The sequence below is a fragment of the Pelmatolapia mariae genome, linkage group LG3_W (assembly GCF_036321145.2).
Source record: "Pelmatolapia mariae isolate MD_Pm_ZW linkage group LG3_W, Pm_UMD_F_2, whole genome shotgun sequence".
NCBI classification, from domain to species: domain Eukaryota; kingdom Metazoa; phylum Chordata; class Actinopteri; order Cichliformes; family Cichlidae; genus Pelmatolapia; species Pelmatolapia mariae.
The window spans coordinates 9,560,740-9,582,419 of record NC_086229.1 but is presented as its reverse complement, the minus strand read 5'-3'; the positions used below and the strand labels follow the sequence as shown (position 1 = coordinate 9,582,419).

The following is a 21,680-nucleotide window of genomic DNA, read 5'->3' as shown; positions in this document are numbered from 1 at the left end:
TTTGTTGTGATGTGGTGGACATCCCTAAACTATCACGAGTTCAGGGTTCAATTTCAATCCAATCATCTCCTATCTTCTCGCAGTCAAACTCGTCCAGCTTCATCTCTCACTGGTCCTTTTCCATTCACAGTGTCCTGTTCGGGCTTCAGAGCCCCAGCAAACACAGTCTGTTTCTTCTCTGTTTTGATCTTTCAGTATTTCCTCTTCCTTCAGTCTTATTTTCATTTGCTCTGTTTTCTTCTCCATTCATCTTTTCAGTCTTTTCTTCCAAGATTGCTCCAAGCTTGGCAAATATGACAGTCAGTGCCTTCAAGCAGACATATCACGCTGTTCTTCACCAGCATGCATGTTGCATCTCGTGCTGTCTTCCATGCTGCTGGACTCATCAGTCGTTGTCAGTGTTACTGCTTTCGCCTGCACTGTCTTTTAGCTTCCGTTACTTCTTCACGTCCACGATGTTCTATCGGTCTTCATCAGGAAATTGACTGTCCTTTGCGTTTCTTCTCGGGGTCAAGGACAAAGTGAGAGCTCAAGCTGCACAATTTCGAGCCAAAGACTGGCTTATTTTCTCCCAATTCTTTTAATCTACTTTTCTGCTGCTGAACTCAAGGTTCCAATGTTGAGAGAGTCCACCTGTATTGGCACACTAAAGCATATAATTAGTATCATATTCATTGTTTATCTTAAACCTCCCTTTTGCTTCATCTGCCCATAGTTAAATCTCTCTCTCTACTCTGGGTGCACACTTGTCACCGTGAGCTTCCCTTTTATGGGCATGCATTTCCTGTCCCAGACACACACACGGTTTCCTGTTTCTACAGCTTCGGCAGAGACTTCCTTTTAATTTCACAGTCTACAAATAATCAGTAATTCTACTAAATCTTTATCTAAAAACAATATGCCTTCATTTCACTCACACACATTTAAATAGCGCTCTTTCACACATCAGGACAACTAGCTGGAAACTTTAACTGTCATCAGAAAACATCAAATATTCTGGATCCTCTCTGCAGTGTCTCTTCTTTCCTCTGTGACTTCCATGGATTTTAGCTCAAAAATGTTTTTTAAATGGTTTGTCAGCAAACTGACCTCTGACCTCTGCAGTACTGACCTGTACAAAGAGCTGTCAGCCTCAGCTCTTCTCTCCCTGCACTGGTGGAGCAGGTGTAGTTGCTGCTGACAGCCATTGTTGGTTTTCTCAGAGACAGGCGGAGGTCTAAAGTGTTGAGAGCATCAGCTCTCATCGATGTGCGCCGCTGTAACGCTGCTTTTGTCCTCTGAGATCACCAGGTATGAAATCCGAGTACTGACAGGGCAGCAGGACAGATCTTTCCCCCTCATTCACTTCCATGAGCACAGCCAAGGCATGCTGGGAAACTGAGGACACACCGACAGATGTAGAAATGACCTGCATTGTTGGGTCTAAACTCAGACCCCGCTGTATCCAGGACTTATTCCCATGAAAGAAAAACAAGGCAACAGCATTCGATCAATTACTTGCGCAAGGGAGGCCTCATCTGTGTCCAGCACGAAAGTGACCCCAAATCCGACCTCCTCTTGCTGCCTTTTATTGAGAGACAGTTCACACAAAAAGTAACGGCCACATAGTTTCTAAGGCATTGTATGTATATGTGTGAACTTCTGTATGTAAGTAAGAATGTGTGTGTGTGTGTGTGTGTGTCCTCCTGCTGATCAAAGGGTCATAAAACATAAAAGCAGGAGGAACATCCTTGGTCATAAAGAGGGTAGTCTCCCCCACACCCAATGTATGGTTTACCATAGGTAACACAGTGAAACCATACAAAGAGCAGGAAGTTCTACCAAACAACAAACAGATCTTTCAGGTAGGATGTTGCCTGTGATAAAACACTTCAGCCTCACAGTTAAACAATGTAGAAATGGATGGTAAGCATAAAAATGACAAACATTTAACAATTCACTCTAACATGCATGCTGTGGGTTTGTCTCAGAGTCCTCACAGGTGACAAATTAGCTGCAGAAACCCAAGCCAGGTGTCTGAATACTGACACATGGACTCTTCCCATCCAGAGGGAGGATTTAGTCGCACTTTATAATAACTACACAATAGTGAGCGTCAGGGGCGATTCTAGCATCAGAGCTTTGGGGGTGCTGAGCACCCAGAAAGCTGCCCAGCCAGGCAAGATAAACCTGTCTCTGTCAGTCCCTGCATCCTTAAATGTTGTCCCGAGTTCTCTCTGACTGTCACTTTGGTGCATTTAAACACCTGAATCACATGATGAACTCATTAGCAGGCCTCTGGAGAACTTCAAGACATGTTGAGGAGGTCATTTAGCCATTTAAATCAGCTGTGATGGATCAACGACACATCTAAAACCTGCAGGACACCGGCCCTCGAGGCCTGGAGTTCGACACCCCTGATTTAAACCCTTGTTCCTCCCTTTACTGCAGACACTGATTTTACTAATTTAATAATACAAATTTTGTGTTAGATTCATAAGATTTATGAGTTTCATGCTTTCATAGTGGTACTTAGGAGAGCTTGACATTTTTTCTCAGGTGGTACACACTGTAAAAAAATTGGTTATTCAAATAGCATCATCCAAACAGCTCCTCAAAATAACAACCAAAAAATGCACACTTTACAGAGGAAACAAAGACATTTTAAAGGTATACTTCATGACTTATTCTGAGTCATCTGTTACCAAGCAAACTCAAACGCAGCAGGTTGCTGAATACACTCAGGCCTTTGTTCGGGCTTGTTTCTAGATTATATCTGGTATTGCAGATTTAACCTTCTACGCTCCATGTCACTTACACAATAGATTGTCTGGACAGGCATTAAATTCAACTGACCTGTTTTAACAGCAGTCAACCAAAACACAGAGGTTGATGAGTTCCAGTAATGTTTGAGTACTTCCTCGTTTTTTAAAAAACTGGGAGGGGTGGGGAAGTAACCTCATGATAGTCCTGCCTCTTGCTGCCATATCATAAAAAGGTCAGATTTGCAGATGAGACAGTTAAACTTCAGATTTCTGGAGACAGGATGGAGACCATCTTGGTTTTCTCTGTGTTGCTTCTGGCCTGCTCTATCTCAGCAGCTCAGACAGCTGACGATGGGGTCATTCTTAAAAAAAAGATTGCACTCCTACAACCATTTGGAAGTGACATGGAAGCTGTGCTGACAGGGATAGTCACCTCTTTGGCTGTACAAAAAGAGCAGATCACACTTCTTCAAAAGGAGAATCAAGGTACCAAATTATGTTAGTTAGTGAGAGACAACAGCATCAAGAAGCCTTCATCCGCTGTTGTGTTCCAGTTCTTTTAAAGAACAGAATAGAATTGTATTTTTTTTGATCATGTAAATACAGAATTTTAATTACAGGAACACTAAAGCAATCTGAGGACAAGCTGTGCAATCATGTTCTATTTCCTTTTGTTTTGTCAGAACAAGAAGCAAAACTAAAAAAAGTGGAGACACAGAAGACTGAGATTGAGCAGCTGAAGCAGCAGCTACAAGGTACTGTGTGGAAATCATCATGGGCAGAATTTCTATAGAGATGTTGTAATATTTATATTCATGTTTATGACACAAGTTTGAATGTAAACTGTTGAAATAAAATTTTCTAATTGTCAGCATAAACAGATATGCACTGCAAATATATTCACTGGGAAGTGATTTAGCACGACTTTTGTAATACATTTTATTTGAATTGCATAGTTATTGGCTCCATCTTCAATAACTTGTCTTTTATATGGAGTGAGAGAAATAGACTGAAGAGAGCAGTGAAACATAGAATTTGACGTGGCGTGGCCTGGGTAACATGGCTAGGGGGACGTGGAACTAGAAAGGGGAAATGGGGACTGAGATGCAGCCTGGAACAGGGCAGTTAGCAGTCACTTTGCAGGAGGAGCAAAAGAGCCATGGGTGGAGGGTGATGTAAATCCGGGGTGAGCTGAGCATTGTGAAAAGGCTGACCTGAGATGAGATCTAGAGGTTCCTGATAGAGTGTGGTGGCAGGGGGCAGGCAGGTGAGGCATTGAGTGATTTCAAAAATGGTGGTTTGTTATCCTGAGTCCGAGAGAGAACCGTGAGCCAGAGGTTTGAGAGAAGGTGAATCCAGGAACTACAGCACAAGAATGTAAGGTTAGCAAGATTATTCACAAAGGGAGCTTGAAACATGAGACCCAGCTACCAACATGGATTGATGACAAACTGGCAGTGAATGAACGTCAGTGTGAGGCTTAAATCAATCTGGGCCTGCAAATCAGCTCCAGGTGTGAGAAACTGGAGGAGGAGGTGGCCCTGCCCAGGGGTGGATCCCAGGTAGACTCAGGAGCCTGATTGAAAATTGCAGCCGCACATCCCGGACCATGACATCTGAAGTGTTTAATGGGAGCTGATGTCACATGCTGCTCCAAATATACAATAATCGGCTTCTAGTTTATAATTCATTAAAAAAAAGTTTTATATATCAAGAATATTAACTGTTAATAGTGGTAAATAAGATTGATAATACATAAGTAAAATCGATTCAACCAGTAATTTATGAATATTTTATAATAAACTTCAGTTAATCAAATTATTAGTTAAATACAGGAATTAAAATGGAGTCAGCGCCTTAAAAAAGGAGTGAAGGTGGAGCAGTGGTGACCCATCACACTATTACTTTCATTTACTTTATTGATTTATATAGCACTCTTAACATGGTAAAAATGACAAAGTGCTTCACAATAATATAAAACAGATAAACATAAAACTGCACAAATCTAGTTAAAAGCTAGTCTAAATATTAGACTATCACTCTATCTGTATTTTCTGTGCTGCTTACAAACTGAAGAATCAATAACTTACAGTTTCACAACAGTCTGTTTTTAGTGCAGTGAACAAGATGTGCAGATGTTTTCGTACATTGTTTTGTACATCTGTCACCATCTTACAATTTCTTCAACATGATATCTACATAAACTAATATTTCAAGACTATATCAAAGTAATGCATTTACCAAATGGGGTTTGTGTAACGTGTAGTATTTGAATTCTCAGCCTGTACAAAGGAGGTATAACTGTAAAACAGAAAGTTTAAAATAATGACATTTCTCTCTCTCTCAGCCCAACAGGTGGCTTTCTCAGCCTCTCTGGTGGAGCAAGGTGGTGGACCTTATACTGGACCATTTAACACAGAGACTACTCTGATCTTCAAACGCGTTGTCACAAACATTGGAAATGCCTACAACCCATCCACAGGTAATAACACTGAATGTCACTTCTCAGCTTTGTTGATGTCAGGCTGATGTTCCAGATGTTCTAACAGCTGATTTTTCATGTAATATGGCAAAAACAAATGTCCCACAGGTATTTTCACTGCACCAGTGAGAGGAGTCTACAACTTTGAGTTGACCCTGCATGGACACGGAGACAATGCATATCCTACATCTGCTAGGTTGTTCATGAATAAAGACCTCATTTTTACGGCATGGGAACATCAAGCAACACATTCTCCAAGTGCCTCCAATGGTGGCTCACTGCTTCTAGATGCTCAAGATGAGGTGTATGTGCGCCTCTGGCCTGGTGCAAGGATATTTGATGATTACAATCATCATACCACCTTCAGAGGTCATCTGCTTTTCATTATGTGAAAGGTGTACCAGCTGCAAACTTCCTGTTTGGATTGTCTTGTAGCTTTTTCTTTATTTTTTCAGAAGTAAAACAGGAAGTAAATCACCTGCTGGGATCAGTGAAACTGTTTTCTTTTTTTTCATCTGTCTGTAAATCCAAAATCCAGATACACTAAACAATAATGTTATTTGGATCTCTCTCTCTTCTGATTTCAAAATTCAATGTGATTCCATTCTGTCATTTCATTCTAATAATATATCATAATAAATAGATGATTAAAGCAGCAGAGATAATTTCTTTATGTGTTTTAATTGCCATTATCTCATATTGACAGCAGAAAATCAAACACAGTCATGTCACAGTTGTGTTTCCAGAACAGAGATCAAACCCTACACATGCTGGGAGTTAGGCCTGATTTAAAATTCTGTGCTGAATAGTTGTAGAGTCAATGATGTCGACGATAACCTACATCAGTACATCACCGCTAGGATTTATACTTAATGCAAGGTGCATTATGAGCAGTGTTGGGTAAGTTACTTTGAAAAAGTAATTAATTACTATTTACTTAGTCAATATTGTATTTAAAATACTTATCTAATTACTGTGTCAGAAAAGTAATTTAATTACTAAATAAGTAATTAAACTAAATACTTCTTAAAATCCCTATAAACCTTGAATAGGCAAACAATAGAAATTAAACTCTTTAAATAATAAATAATTTTTTTTTAAGATGGAGACTCTACAGTACGCAGCAGTAGCATCTCTTCCACAATGTAGCCTGCAATCATTTTTTAAGCTCACCTTCAGACGCTTTCTGTGCTACTGAAGTAAAATCAGGTTTTGCTGCTTAGCAGGAGTTGCCGCGGTGTTATCCGTGGATGATGAACAAGGATCACTCAGAAGTGTTCGTCTATGCTCTCGTGTCAGGCGCTTCACTAGATTACTCGCGCTATTAACAGCAGCCGATAGTTTTTTCTCCGTAGGACATAGCTTACATATTACTGTAATATTCTTGTCTGCTTGTTTCAGAAAAGTGAAGAGACGGGAATATGTCCATGTCATAAAACAGCCACATGCTTCAGCCGAGTCCGACATCTTCCGCTGTAGAATACAACTATGCAGCAAACTGGCGCGAAATGACGTGCAGCTGCACTACAGCGATGTTAAAGCGGCAGAGTTTACTTCTACGTTTAGAAGATAAATTATTGAAATTAAATAATGATATTCAGCGAGTTTAATTATTTTACAATGTAACGCAAGTACATTGTAAGTAACTGTAATTAAAATACCTAAAAATGAACAGTCATTAGTTACTCTACTTTTTCAGTGGAAAAGTAATTTAATTAACGCGTTACACCCAACACTGGCTATGAGTTTATTACCTTGTGGTGGTGTCCTGGTGTTTTATATGCACTGCCAGCTGTTAGAAACGAATAAAATACTAGACCCTTTGTTACAGTCAGTTTATTTGTGGGCGTAAGATATTTGTACTTCTAGTTTTTCTACATCTTAGTACGTTCCTTCATATCCAATCTAAACTCAGTAATATCCCTCCTGGAATTTGTTCAAGTTTACGAGTTTTTATTTTGATGCTATGATTTTTTATTCTGTCACTGATAAATTAAAAAATTGCAACAAGAAAGTAGCTGAACATCCACACTGTAAAACCCAATACATTAATTTAACTCAAAACTTTTGGTGAAACTGATTACATAAAATATTTTAAGTAACTAAAACAAACAAAAAAACAAGATAAATAAACATAATTTATATAGTTGATTTGGATACATTTTTTTACACTGAAAAATGTTTTTTTGTTATATCCACATTTTTGGTTTGGTACTGTCACGGTCTGTGGTGGACCCAGGTGTGAACACAAGTGAGTAGACGGGAGTGAACTTAAACTGAAAGCGATTCTTTATATGGCATAGAGTTCAAACAAAGCAGAAATACCGTGACTAAAACAAACTATAACTAAACTGGGAAACTAATACTGTGATAAATTATGGAGTATGAGTTGCCGTAAGGGACATTATTACTGAAACGCTCTCACACACACTACTGAAACACTCTCACACACACTACTGAAACGCTCACACACACTACTAAAATTTTACCTCTCACACACACTACTGAAACGCTCTCACACACACAACTGAAACGCTCTCACACACACTACTGAAACGTTCTCACACACACTACTGAAATTTTACCTCTCACACACACTACTGAAACGCTCTCACACACACTACTGAAATTTTAGCTCTCACACACGCTACTCAAATGCTCTCACACACACTACTGAAACGCTCTCACACAGCTACTGAAACGCTCTCACACACACTAGTGAAATTTTAGCTCTCACACACACTACTGAAATGCTCTCACACACACTACTGAAATGCTCTCACACACACTAGTGAAACGCTCTCACACACACTACTGAAACGCTCACACACTACTAAAATTTTACCTCTCACACACACTACTGAAACGCTCTCACACACAACTGAAATGCTCTCACACACACTACTGAAACGCTCTCACACACACTACTGAAACGCTCTCACACACACTACTGAAACGCTCTCACACACACTACTGAAACACTCTCACACACACTACTGAAACACTCTCACAAACACTACTGAAACGCTCTCACACACACTAGTGAAATTTTAGCTCTCACACACACTACTGAAACGCTCTCACACACACTACTGAAATGCTCTCACACACACTACTGAAACGCTCTCACACAGCTACTGAAACGCTCTCACACACACTACTGAAATGCTCTCACACACACTACTGAAACGCTCTCACACAGCTACTGAAATGCTCTCACACACACTACTGAAACGCTCTCACACAGCTACTGAAACGCTCTCACACACACTAGTGAAATTTTAGCTCTCACACACACTACTGAAATGCTCTCACACACACTAGTGAAACGCTCTCACACACACTACTGAAAAACCAAGGCATTTCAGTTGAACAGGAAGGCGTTTCAGTAGAACAGGAAGGCATTTCAGTTAAACAGGAAGGCGTTTCAGTTGAAAAGGAAGGCATTTCAGTTGAACAGGATGGCGTTTCAGTAGAACAGGAAGGCATTTCACTAAAACAGGAAGGAGTTTCAGATGAACAGGAAGTTGTGTCCAGACCAGGAAAGTGAAGCAACAGTGGTACACTTCAAACCACTACACAGATGTCTACGCAGAAACCTGCTAGTAGCCTGAGTGAAGCAGCTGCATTACTCAACATTATATTAGCCTCAGCAGAGACCATCAGAACTTTGTCAAATGCGACAGTCGTGGGGCAGCAACCTGTTGCAAGTACCAGTGTGTACGGACTGGATAGTCACTTAACATCCCTCTTTCCCTCACGTCAACGTAGCAGCTTTCCCATGCCAGCGACATCTACAGTCAGGAGAGAATGTGCACCTGCACCACGTTATCAAACTCGGCAATGCTTCGGCAGCTGGACATCAGACACCAGAAGAAAAAGGTAGTTACAAAGTTTAATGACTTTGTATTCACTTGCCTGAAATAGGGCCACATGTAATATAGTCTGATATTTAAGAATATACTGAGGGCCAGATTTACTAAATGGGGAAAAATAGCACAGCTCATAGGTGTAGTTAGCTTTACGGGTGCGTTATTTTCTAAACCACTGAGTTCATTTTGTATCAAGCCTTAGTAAATCGGTTTGCAGACTTCCTTTACCCCATCTACCCATTCCATATTTTGTACATTAAGAAACGAACTTCCAGAAATGCATATGTCACAGGGTCAGTTGCAAAAAATTCCCGCAAAAGTTACCGTGTCTTGCACGCAATATTGTCACTGCGTTGTCTTTTAAAATACCAACAGTATTTTATTTCGTTCTTTTTTTTACGCGCTGTCGCAAAGCGTTTGTAAGTCTGGCTCCTATGTACTGCAATACCTTAGTGTAACATATTCCTATAATGGCAAAGTTTCCAGTATTTTAATTTAATTTTATATAATTAATATAAATTAATTAATTAAATGTAATAACAGACTGCCACTCATTATCACCCTACCAATCAATCAATCAATCAATCAATATACTTTATTAATCCCAAGGGAAATTAGGGTTACAGCAGGCAGCACGCTAATGGCGCATGCGCACTTACAAAGGAACCTTCTGACCAACGTACACAAACATCACATTGGGGAGACATGTCAGAGAGGTAGGCTGCTAGGAAAGAACAATGAAAATACATAACATGAGGAGAGAGGAGGAGAAAAAAACTCCACTCAGACTGAGCTCCTAGTGGGAGAACAGTTTGATAACAGAAAAAACACCTCAGCACAAAAAGCACATGACTATCAATACACCATAGAAACACAAGACAAGCAACAGGGGCGGGTAAAGGGTAAGAGAGAGCCGGTGTAGACAGCGCTTCCGGTCCTGCAGCATATCTGCGCTGGTCCAGTCGACTACCATCTTCACCGGTAGGGCACAAGCATCGAAGGCGTTTGGAAGGGGAGGGGGAATCAGTGTGTGCATATCAGTGTATGTGTACGTGTGTGTATGTCCAGAGTCAAGCTGAGACAGTGTCCTTCGCCCTGCCAGGCTAAGTAAACAGTCTTCCAGCCAACTCAGGTGGCCTTGCATAGAATGGGAAGGAACACACTAAACACAGTCGTTATCTGGGTGTTTTTGTTCAGCTCCAGCCTTGAGACGCAGCTGGCGCCGAGAAGGTATCCGCATGAAGTGATGGTGTTTTTTACTTTAGTGCGAACAGCTTATATGAATTTCAAAGCAGTTCTACAGTCCAACACTGGTCTCTCAATCTCCCGTTCGAGAGCCGCGAGCTTCGCCATACTTGCGTTCTGTGATGTTGTCATTCTTGTGCTCAAGGAGCCGATTCTGAAAAACTCACGACAGTGTGCCTCCCCCGAGATGTGATCCAATTTACGCTCAGAGATGTTATTCCGAGCTAGCCCTTCCGAGATGTAATCCAGTCTGCACTCAGTGATCTTATTCTGAGTATTCACAGCAACCGTAGCCTTTCCAAGATCTTATCCATGTTGCACTCAATGAGCCCATTTTGAGAAACTCACGTCTCATCCCATCGTTTCAATTCCAGCGGGCAGCCTTGTGGAGGTTTGAACAGCCGGTTCCGCTTTCTTAATTTTTCGATAAGCCAGGGCCAAGCCAGCTCCGATCAGCAAGAACCCTGTCACCATGGTTCCGAATAGGTAGAAATCTTCAGCACTCAGGCTCACCCAAGCCCAGACTTCTCGTTGAGAAAGGGGTGTCAATTGCATTCAGAGACCAGTTGATCAAATCCATAATTCCTCTTTTAGGTTTTAGAAAACAGACTGTGAGAGAGTGTTCCAGGGAAAAGTAATACAAAAAACACGAGACTAGACAAGGACATAAGAGGCTAAGCAGGGAAGCTAAGGGAGAGGAGAGGAGGAGAGGAGAAAAATGCGACCGCCTTCGTCAAGAGCAAGGACAGAAAGGCAGATACTATAATTATATAGAATACAATACGTTGTATGTTACACAAACATGGGCACATCCTCAGTGCTTTTGAATTCCAGAAGACCTGGGACAACCAAACTGTCGTGAAACACATCGAGGAAAGCTTTGGTGAATGCATTCCAGAGGATGTCAGGTAAAATACTATTGTTTATTGTTACTGTTTGTATTCATGTAATGACTTGTACTTAAAGATAATATACCAAAGTAAAGAAGTTTAAAATATTATTCTTCATTATATAAACATATGGACTATACCAGTAGAATTTAAAAGTTATAAAAGCATACACAGAAACAGAACAGTATATAATAAAATATTTAACTAATTAGCAATTGCTGTTGTCCCTATTTATTTTTTATAGCCTCGAGTTTCTAATGGCTTGTGGCAATAAGCTGGTGTCTCCAAAGCTCCAAGATGGTCAGGAGCTGAATGGGATGCTGATCCTAAAGGTTTTTAAAACCAAAGCCCTCTATGTAAGGCCATCAAGGACACTTTTAGTAAGTTCCTAAAAGAATGAAAAGTAATCATGATTTGGGAAAAAACATGTAAACAATTGGGTTTCTAGCAAAATAGAATATATTTATTTAAAACAAGTGTTTGGGAGCAATCAATATGGATATTTCTTATGTTAATCTTTTTAAGATAAGCTATAATTACTTGCTTTTGATATATGTTTTTGGTCTTTCTCTGTTGAAGAGTGAATCAGATGAAGACAAAGATTCTTCTTACATCAGCTCCAAATCAGCATTAAGCAGTTGTGCAACTGATAAGGACAGTGACAATGATTGTTTTGAAGTTGATAGTTCAAAGATCCAACAAGACACGAGCAGCCAAGTCACTACAAGGTTAAGAAGTCATGTTAAAGGTGATAACCCTGGCACTAGCAGTGATGAAGAAGATGATACTGGGACCAACTGTATTGGAAGGAGTGTTGGTAAAAGGCGGCGAGCAAAACAAGGAAGTGATGGGAACAGCATTTGTGATGAAGGCTACATGGCAAGAAGTGATGACAAACCTAGCACAAGCAGTCACAGCAGAGATTTCAATGCAAGAAGTGAAGACATCCCTGTCATGAGTGTTAATGATGAAGATTATTCTTCATATTTAACTCTCGTGGCATCGCTTTCTGGCAATTCTTCAGATGATGAGGATTTAAATCAAGCTATAATTGCAAGCTTGGAGAATCAGATGTGAGTAACAAACATACAGAATTTGAGTTTGAGAACTGATTAGCTTTCCAGAATTGTCAAATCAATATAAAACTTTTAAGCTTTAAATCTCTATGATCAGTGTGATGCATATTCTTGAATTCTGTAACATGACTACATGGCTGATATATTTTATTTTCTGTTTTATTTTCTTTTTTTAGTGCAGAAAAAGTCCCTGTTCAAGAGATACTGCTGGAACTATCAAGCAAAATTAGCACAAAACAGCAGTGCAGATTTAATATAAATCGCTCTGCTGTGTGGTAGGGAGCCTTGCGTGGTTTTCAAAGGCTATCTTATGATCCCAACTTGATGATCTGTGTGAAATTTTCAGATGATATGGGGGAAAATGAGGAAGAGGTTGATTTAGGCGGGCCAAGGAGGGAATTCTTGAGACTATTGATGGACACCATTGCCAGGTCAGCCATGTTTGAGGGGAAAGAAAACTGCAAGAACTTGGCTCTTGACAGTACTGGTAATAACCTATTTTTCTAAGATTAATAGTGGGAACTGTTTAACTGATTTTTACAGGCAACATTACTGACAATTTTGCTTTTCCTTTTATTCTGTTGCTTTGCAGCTCTCAGAGGGGACTGGTACTACATCTCTGGCCGAGCCATTGCAGTGAGCTTGGTACATGGTGGTCCACCACCTAACTTTCTGTCACCAACAGTATTTTCTCTTCTGGTTGGAAATTCAGCAAATCCAGCCCTGGAAGACATAGCTGACCTGGAACTCTTCGAAAAAGTCAAAAAGGTTTCTATATGTTTATTTTATAAATCTTATAGTGAATTTGAAATTGTTTGTGTTCCACTTTTCTTTTGCAGGGAATGTTTATCTGGATCAGTCTGGCCATTGCTGAATGCCAAGTTTTTATATGTTGCTGCTGTATTAAACTAAGACTCAGCAGATAAGGGTAGACGAAAGAGTATATTTTCTTATTTTTTTTAAGCACATTGTAAACTTATTTAAAAAAATATGTGTAGTCATTTGACTTCCAATGTACACTTGGGCATATTGTGATTGTGTAGACCACTAGTGGCTGGGTTCCTTCTAATAGGTTACAAGACTACTAAGTAACTTCCATAACAAGCCCTTCCTCTGCTCTTTGTGATGCTAGATATCTCAAAGTACAACCCTTGAGGACCTTGAAAAGTCAAAAGAACCTCTGCTTGATTACTTGGCCAATGCAGGATGCCTGAGGCCTATGCGTTCACCAAGAGACAGGGATCTGCTGGTACATGATATTGTCATGTTTCAGGTCATCCACAGGGTTCAAGGTCCATTTCAAAGGTATTTGGGTATTCTGTGTTTTTCAGATTAATTAAAATGGTGATAAAAATCTTACCTATTAATCAACATGGCCAGTTAATAACCTAGTACAATTGATTGCGCCAAATTGATAATATACAATTAACTTAGAAGCATGAAATTGCAGAATTATTGAATAAAATTTCTTTGTGCTGTTTAACCAGATTTTGTGAAGGTCTGAAAACTCTTGGGGTTCTCGAGAAAATGAGGAGGCATCCAGACAGCTTTCGCCCTCTTTTCTGCTATGAGCCACATATGCTGACTGCTGACCAGGTGGATGATCTTTTCAACATTCATCTATCTCCAGAAGGAAGCAACAGAAGAGCTGCTGAGGAGATGGTTGTTACCTTCTGGAGAGACTATCTCCAAGATGCAGAAGGTAATTGTCACTTTAGTGCACAATAAATAGATGTAACGATTTATAGGTTAGCATTTCTGAAATCTTTATTTTAAATAACATACTCATATAACAATAACACCACATTACCCTCTTGGTTGTAGTAACATTTTTACATAGTTCTTTGAGACTATTGAAAGATGAAAAGCATGCTCTATAGTCATTGCAATAACAGTCATTAAGATTCTTGCTTTAGATTAATACTCACTGTAAATTTATGTTGGCCAAATGAAATAACCTTTTAACACTTTTTTTCCTTTTGTTTTGCAGAAGAAGAAGGACCTTCCAAATTACAGAAGATATTGGCCTTTGCAACTGGAGCAACTGCGGTGCCACCTATTGGCTTTTCCCCAGCACCCTCGATTGAGTTCATTCATAGAGGAGACGATGACTTCTCTTCTGCACCAATTTTCCCTCTTGCCAACACGTGTGTTAACTGCATTAGGCTGCCACTGCATGTTTCATACCAGCTGTTCAAGGAGAAGTTTGATTTTGCATTAGGTAACACTTACGGCTTTGGCAGGGTATGAACACATTATGCTGGAGGAGTTTGCGTGTTTCTCTTTTGTATTGGTCTCTCTACTGATTCAAAGTGAGTATTGAGTATTAACTTTCTAAGGTTTTAATATTTCTAAATTTACCTGCCTCAGTCAAATTGATGTTTTAAGCCATCAATTTGACAAGAAGTGATTGTTCTTCAGGATTCATACAGGTAGATACCAATTGTTTAACAGCACTTCAGAAATTTATTTAGATTGTTGAGTTTGAATATACAAAATTTGTGTCACTTTACTCATTTCATGTGTATGTGCATCTGTTTTTGATTTGGTTGTCTGTTTATTCTTCTGCCTGTGTCAGTTTCTGTTTGACAACAGAGCTGTCATTTTATCATTTTAAAGAAAATGGTTTCAATATGTTAGTTTCGATCAGATATGTTTTCTGAAATGTTTTTTTTTATATTTTTATATTTTTTATTTTTTGCAAAATATTTGATTTAATGTAGAAGGTGTAAAAGTGAAGAAAACACATCTATTCCATGATTTCCATCATTTTCTAATGGATTCACTTGTTGAATTATGTTCATTGCAATCTCGTTTATGTTGATGTCAATATCTGGAATATTGACATTATTGTTTGTTTGAAGTTCTGGTAATGGCCCTTCTTCATCAACGCCATAATAGTTATCAACATGAAAAATGTCATTTATAAACGACAGGATTCCCACATTGTTTGTGACACCTGTATGCCACAGCTGAAGAGGGGTCTGTCCTCCTTGTGTAGAGAGACCATGGTTGTTCCACTGATTGACAAATTCTGTTAATGCTCTTTCAATCCTTGGCAAATAAACATAATGCAGACAAAAAAGATGTAGCTCATTCAGTGAATCCAACATACCCTGTTCTTCCATAAAGTTAAAGATATTTATAAAGTGTCTTCATACAACTCTGTTGAGTTCTGCCCACAGTCTTTCAATTCTTTGGTTATGTACTGAAACACCTGTAATAACACTGCCTACTCCTCGTCTCTGTAACATAAAACGAGCAACCTGTATATTTTCCATACCATGATCACACCTGACCCTTAAGGGCAAACCAAAGTTTTGTATTCCTTCCAAAAATAATGACAAGACACTTGAGGCTCTGTTATTGGATAAGCAACGTAAGTATATGATAGTTCGGCTGAAGCCATCAACACAGCCATGCAGGACCAAGTGCCATCTAATCAACTTGTGGTTGCCGTCAAAATGCCTGTTGAGAGATCAGAAAGCATTACTACAGTTCGACATGTTTTTTCATATTATTTAGTAGTGAATTCCTGACCCTGTACTTAAAAACTAGAGGTTTCATTTTGTACATTTACTTCAACAACACCACACCTCTCTCTCACACACACACACACACACACACACACACACACACACACACGTGCTTGCACGTGCACACACATACACACAGTGGCATAAAATGTCTTTTTCCACACTACGTTTACCTGGCACAATCGATGTTAGAGATTAAAATTGTGATGTGAAATAAAGGATTAAACAACTCAACAGTATATACATTAGACGACATCTAAATTGATGTACTATGAATCCCCCAAATATTTAACATACTTATAGCAATTTCAGTTTTTTTGGTCATTGTTATTTTTTTTTTATTATTATTATTACCTTATGCTGATCATATAGATTAACTTCAGTAATGTTTTGAATGAAGGACCTTTAATTTTGATGTATTGTGTTAATACTTTAAAACACAAGGCCTGACCATTTGTTTCAAACCAGTGAACTTACCATAAGTGGTTGGGGGCCTGAACACTATAGATCCTTCGCCTTATCGCATGACGACGTCTAAATGCACATCCAATAGGATCCACTTCCTGTAGACTTTGTCTGACCCTCCAACGTTGAACTCTTAAGCCACGAGATCTCAGACTTCCAAGAATGTATACTTCCCCTGCATTTGGAGTGTTCTGTAGGATATCCGTCACGAGGCCATTCAGTTCTTGATTTGAAATATCCACATAGCTTAATGGCTCAAGTCCCAAAGTTTGTCTGTGTCTGTACAGGGTTCTTCGACTTATTCCAAAGCATGATGCAATTCTCTGCCATGTCATACCAATGGAAACAAAGTGAGAAATCTGTTCAGCAGATATAGTGTATCGTGGCCGACCTGGATGACCACTCAAGGTGGTTGGGGGTAACAATCTGTGGGTCACATAAGCAGATCTCTGTCTAGCATCATATTCATGTAGCAAGCTGCAAAAGCATCTATACAAGGATCCGAGTAGGTTGGTGGCAACCCTATTATTTCGATCATATCGCGATACAGCAGCAAGAAATTCTGATAGAGTTCGTGTATGATCATCTAGCTCTCTATAAAGCCGCTCTTGTCTGATATTGCCCGTATTTTCATTTTGCAGCGCCTCAATACATTGCACAGCACAAGTAAAAAATCTTTCAACATCTTCTTCATTGGTTCTCACCTCAAACAACAAAGAATGTATGTAAAAAATGACAAGGATCCGATGTAATTTCATTGTAGATGAGGTACTGTCAGACACAGTCTTTCCAGATTATACGGGCAGCTAGCATATCCAGGATGCCCCGACTTGTTGCAATAGGCTGCTATCCTACAACGATGTTTGGATAGTCACTGATGAAGGCAAAAGATTTTTCAATTATACCTCTAACAGACTGTTGTAGACGTCACCGTAGTGTTAGTTGTGCATTAATGTGTTATTTGTTTTTCCTCACCTTCCTGTGCAGCTAAAATACCTTCCTGTTCAATTGAAATCTTCTCGGTTTTCAGTAGTGTGTGTGAGAGCGTTTCAGTAGTGTGTGTGAGAGCGTTTCAGTTGTGTGTGTGAGAGCTTTTCAGTAGTGTGTGTGAGAGGTAAAATTTCAGTAGTGTGTGTGAGAGTGTTTCAGTAGTGTGTGTGAGAGCGTTTCGGTAGTGTGTGTGAGAGGTAAAATTTCATTAGTGTGTGTGAGAGCATTTCAGTTGTGTGTGTGAGAGCGTTTCAGTAGTGTGTGTGAGAGGTAAAATTTCAATAGTGTGTGTGAGAGCGTTTCAGTAGTGTGTGTGAGAGCGTTTCAGTTGTGTGTGTGAGAGCTAAAATTTCAATAGTGTGTGTGAGAGTGTTTCAGTAGTGTGTGTGAGAGCGTTTCAGTAGTGTGTGTGAGAGCTAAAATTTCAATAGTGTGTGTGAGAGTGTTTCAGTAGTGTGTGTGAGTGCGTTTCAGTAGTGTGTGTGAGAGCGTTTCAGTAGTGTGTGTGAGAGGTAAAATTTCAATAGTGTGTGTGAGAGCGTTTCAGTAGTGTGTGTGAGAGCGTTTCAGTAGTGTGTGTGAGAGCGTTTCAGTTGTGTGTGTGAGAGCTAAAATTTCAATAGTGTGTGTGAGAGTGTTTCAGTAGTGTGTGTGAGAGGTAAAATTTCAATAGTGTGTGTGAGAGTGTTTCAGTAGTGTGTGTGAGAGCGTTTCAGTAGTGTGTGTGAGAGCTAAAATTTCACTAGTGTGTGTGAGAGCGTTTCAGTAGTGTGTGTGAGTGCGTTTCAGTAGTGTGTGTGAGAGCGTTTCAGTAGTGTGTGTGAGAGGTAAAATTTCAATAGTGTGTGTGAGAGCGTTTCAGTAGTGTGTGTGAGAGCGTTTCAGTAATAATGTCCCTTACGGCACCTCATAGGAGAGTAACACAGAGCAGCCATGAAAGCTGCTCACACAGTTTAGACAGTTTAGCATCAAAAGTTCTAGTGAGCTAGCTCCCAGCTACCTAGCACACCGGCTAACTAGCAAACCTGCAAACTAGCAATGGTTTGGAGAAGCACTCTAATGGACAGGCCTCTGCACTGATGGTGGGCTCTGCTCTGTATCCACCACACTGTTCTCAGCTGAGTCTTCCTCCTGTTCACAATCACACTCTGATGAAGCAGCCAATAGGGCCAACTTTTTCTCTGGTGGCTCGGATGTTGTTGCTTCCACAGGTTTCCCTCCAACAACCTTCTGTTTCTTCAGTAAGTTGGTGACTGAGGCCCAAACTTCAGCCTCTCAGATCTGGGTAAACTCTTGAGCTCCTTGAATCTGGCTCCAGTACAGCAGCAGTTTTCACATATACAGAGTTGGCATTTTGTTTGTGTGTCTCCAGGTCTGTTCTGAATGTAGACTTGAATTTGACCACGTAGGCGAGGTCATCAACTGAGCTCTCCATCACCTGAGAGAGATGACAAAACACAGGCAGAATCACAGAGCATGAAACCAACTTTTCTCCTCCCAGAAGTTCAGTCAGAGACCTGCAACAGAAACAAGAATCAAAGATTCAAATGAGAATGTAGAGCGTTCATTTACTTATATACACAAACATGCAGGGACGTGTTCAAAGGCAGCTGTCTGGCAGCAGCATCGTATTTCTTGCACTATCTGTACTGAGTGTGCTGACTTTATTTGACATGTCCCACTGCTGTGCAACATGAATCAAATGATCTGCACGATAATAACAGGTTAACTTGCCCTAATAATTAGACTTGATGAGAAACTGATGTGATCTCCATGTTTCCTTTGTTGGACTGTGGGCGAGTGTCAGAACTGAATGCACTGAGTAACATGTAGAGTTGAAATATGTGTCAGTTCCAGTTTTAGAGCTGTAAAGTGCAGCTATCATGTTAGGAATATGTTAGGAATAGACAGTAACACTGAGGTCAAATCTTTATTTTACCACTCGCTGCATTCTTGATGTTCATGAATTCAGCAGGTTCATGATTGTCTACAGCATTAATCTCATATTTCCATCTAAAGTGTTGAATTTGACTGTTTGATGTTCTTTATGATCTCTGGCACCAGTTCATCTGTAGGCCGAGCTCAGTCCATCCATTTAGTGAAATGATGTTTAAAGGTCTTCTTGTTCTGTGAGCGTGCACAGATCCTGAAGCAGAAAGCCTGGGTTAACAGAGAAATGATCATCACTTTGATGATGCTCATCATCTCTGACTGGGATTTGAGGTTTTGTCAAAGCAGCAAAGAAAGCCTGGCTATGTTGGACTGGGTGTGGAAGCAGCTCCCAGTTTGAGTTCAGGAGACAGACTCCTTCTCTACTTTGAAGATCAGCTTCAAACTTTCCATTTTTATAAAGCTTATAGTTCGAGCTGTATCAGGTGACCCTGAACCATCCCTTAGTTATGCTGCTATAGGTTCAAGCTGTTGGTGGACTTCCCATGATGCTCTGCTTTCTTCTCCCCTCTTTCCACTCCTGATGCTTTTATATGTCACTACTGCATGTCCTTAACTGTTGTCTTCTCTCTCCTTAGTTTGTGTTCTGTTCTTGTCTCTCTGAGTTCATCTCTTCTCTTTCCCCTCACCCTGCAATCAGTCATGGTAGATGCTCCTCCTGGAGCCTGTTTTCATTGCGAGGATTTTTGTGTCAAAGGGAGTTCTTCTTCCCACCATCACCAAGTGCTGCTCACAGTGGATTGTCTGATGGTTGGGGCTTTCTCTCTAATAAAAAATAAAATGTAATTGTTATTTTACAATATGTATGTAACTTTGTAATTTTTAACGTGTTGTCGCCTCTTGGCCAGGACTCCCTTGAAAAAGAGGTCCTTAATCTCAATGGGATTATTTTTCCTGGTTAAATAAAGGTTATAAAAAAAAAAATACTGGAGGCTGTTACCTTACACTGTTAAACAGCTTGAGATGACTGTTGTTGTCTGTTGGGAATCGTCACTTATAAATAAAGTTACATTGAATGGATGTAAATGGATAGATGTTATTGTATGTGACAAAGAGAAAATGATTGTTGACAGATGGATTGTTGTTTTGTGTGTCTGCAGCCTGTCAGACTGTCTGATCACAGTGGAAGGCTGTACTTCTCTGGCCTCAGCTCTGAGCTCCAACCCCTCCCATCTGAGAGAGCTGGACATGAGCTACAATCATCCAGGAGACTCAGGAATGAAGCTGCTTTCGGCTGGACTGAAGGATCCAGGCTGGAGACTGGACACTCTCAGGTATAGAGAGAATGTCTGATAGAGGAGTGTTACGGTCCCCTGAGGGGTCTAGGCAGTGAGGGGAAGTAACAAAAAGTGTCCGGGTCAGAAAAAGGAGACAAGAAGGCAAAATGGTTAAAGTAAATAGCTTTATTAAAGTTCCTATCAAACTCAACTAAAAGAGACGGACAAGCCGCTATCACCATTTAAGGAAAACAAAACTCAAGCGTTAGTCAATAAAAGTAAAAAGTAAGTCAACAAGAAAGCGAGCAGCTCACTAGCTGCAAACACAGACACACAGCTCACTAGCTGCAAACAGAGACACACAGCTCACTAGCTGCAACCACACTAATGGCACTCTGGCCCAGAGCTCACCTTTCCCTGTGCTTAAATACTCTTAATTACTGACGAGAGTCAGCTGCACAAAAGAAAGAAGGTGGCACCTCAGGCAGATGGGAGATTGTAGGACACACCCACACAGGCACCTTCAGGATGAGGCCCTGCTAGGGCCGTAACACCCCCCCCCCCCCCCCCCCCCCCATAAATACAAACCCGTGGTTTGTCAAATGATTACAATAACCAAAACAATAAAGTTCCATAACCGTTGCACCACCAAAACTGTAGGCTTTCCACCTACCAAACCCCATAGGAACGGTTAGGCATTTCCTGTGGAAGCTGCCAACCCCATCTCGGTGGGTTCACAACATTGCCAGAGAGTGGCCCCAGACCCTCGAAACAGTCTCTCGTGTGATAGCCAGGGCTTTGGACCATCACATGTCGAGAACCGAGCAGGCAGCTAGTGGGCCTTCCAGAAACACTTCGCTTCCTGTTTGAGTTCCAGCTTCAAACAGTTAGCAACAAGGTGTCCAGGTTTGTGGCAGAAGAAACAGAGCTTCGCTTTGGGTCTCCAAACCACAACTTTTTCAGCCTTGCTAGCTGGCTCCCTCCTAGCTCTCCACGATGTACTATGGTGAGAAGGGATGTCACATTCTACAGCATTTGTTTTATGAGTAAGGGTAAACTCATCTGCCAGTGTGGCAGCCTGCTGTAAAGTGGAAACCCTCTGTTCACTTAAATGCCAAGCCACACACTCAGGCACCGCATTCTTAAAGTCCTCTACTAGCACAAGCTCACGTAACGACCCCAAATCGTTAACCTGGCTTGCAGAACACCACCT

General features: G+C 40.5%; 1 pseudogene; it reads left to right on the top strand.

Annotated features, from left to right (window-relative positions):
- Positions 1-3,148: 3,148 nt before the first annotated feature.
- On the top strand, positions 3,149-14,559 carry LOC134620423 (uncharacterized; annotated as a pseudogene).
- Positions 14,560-21,680: the final 7,121 nt, after the last annotated feature.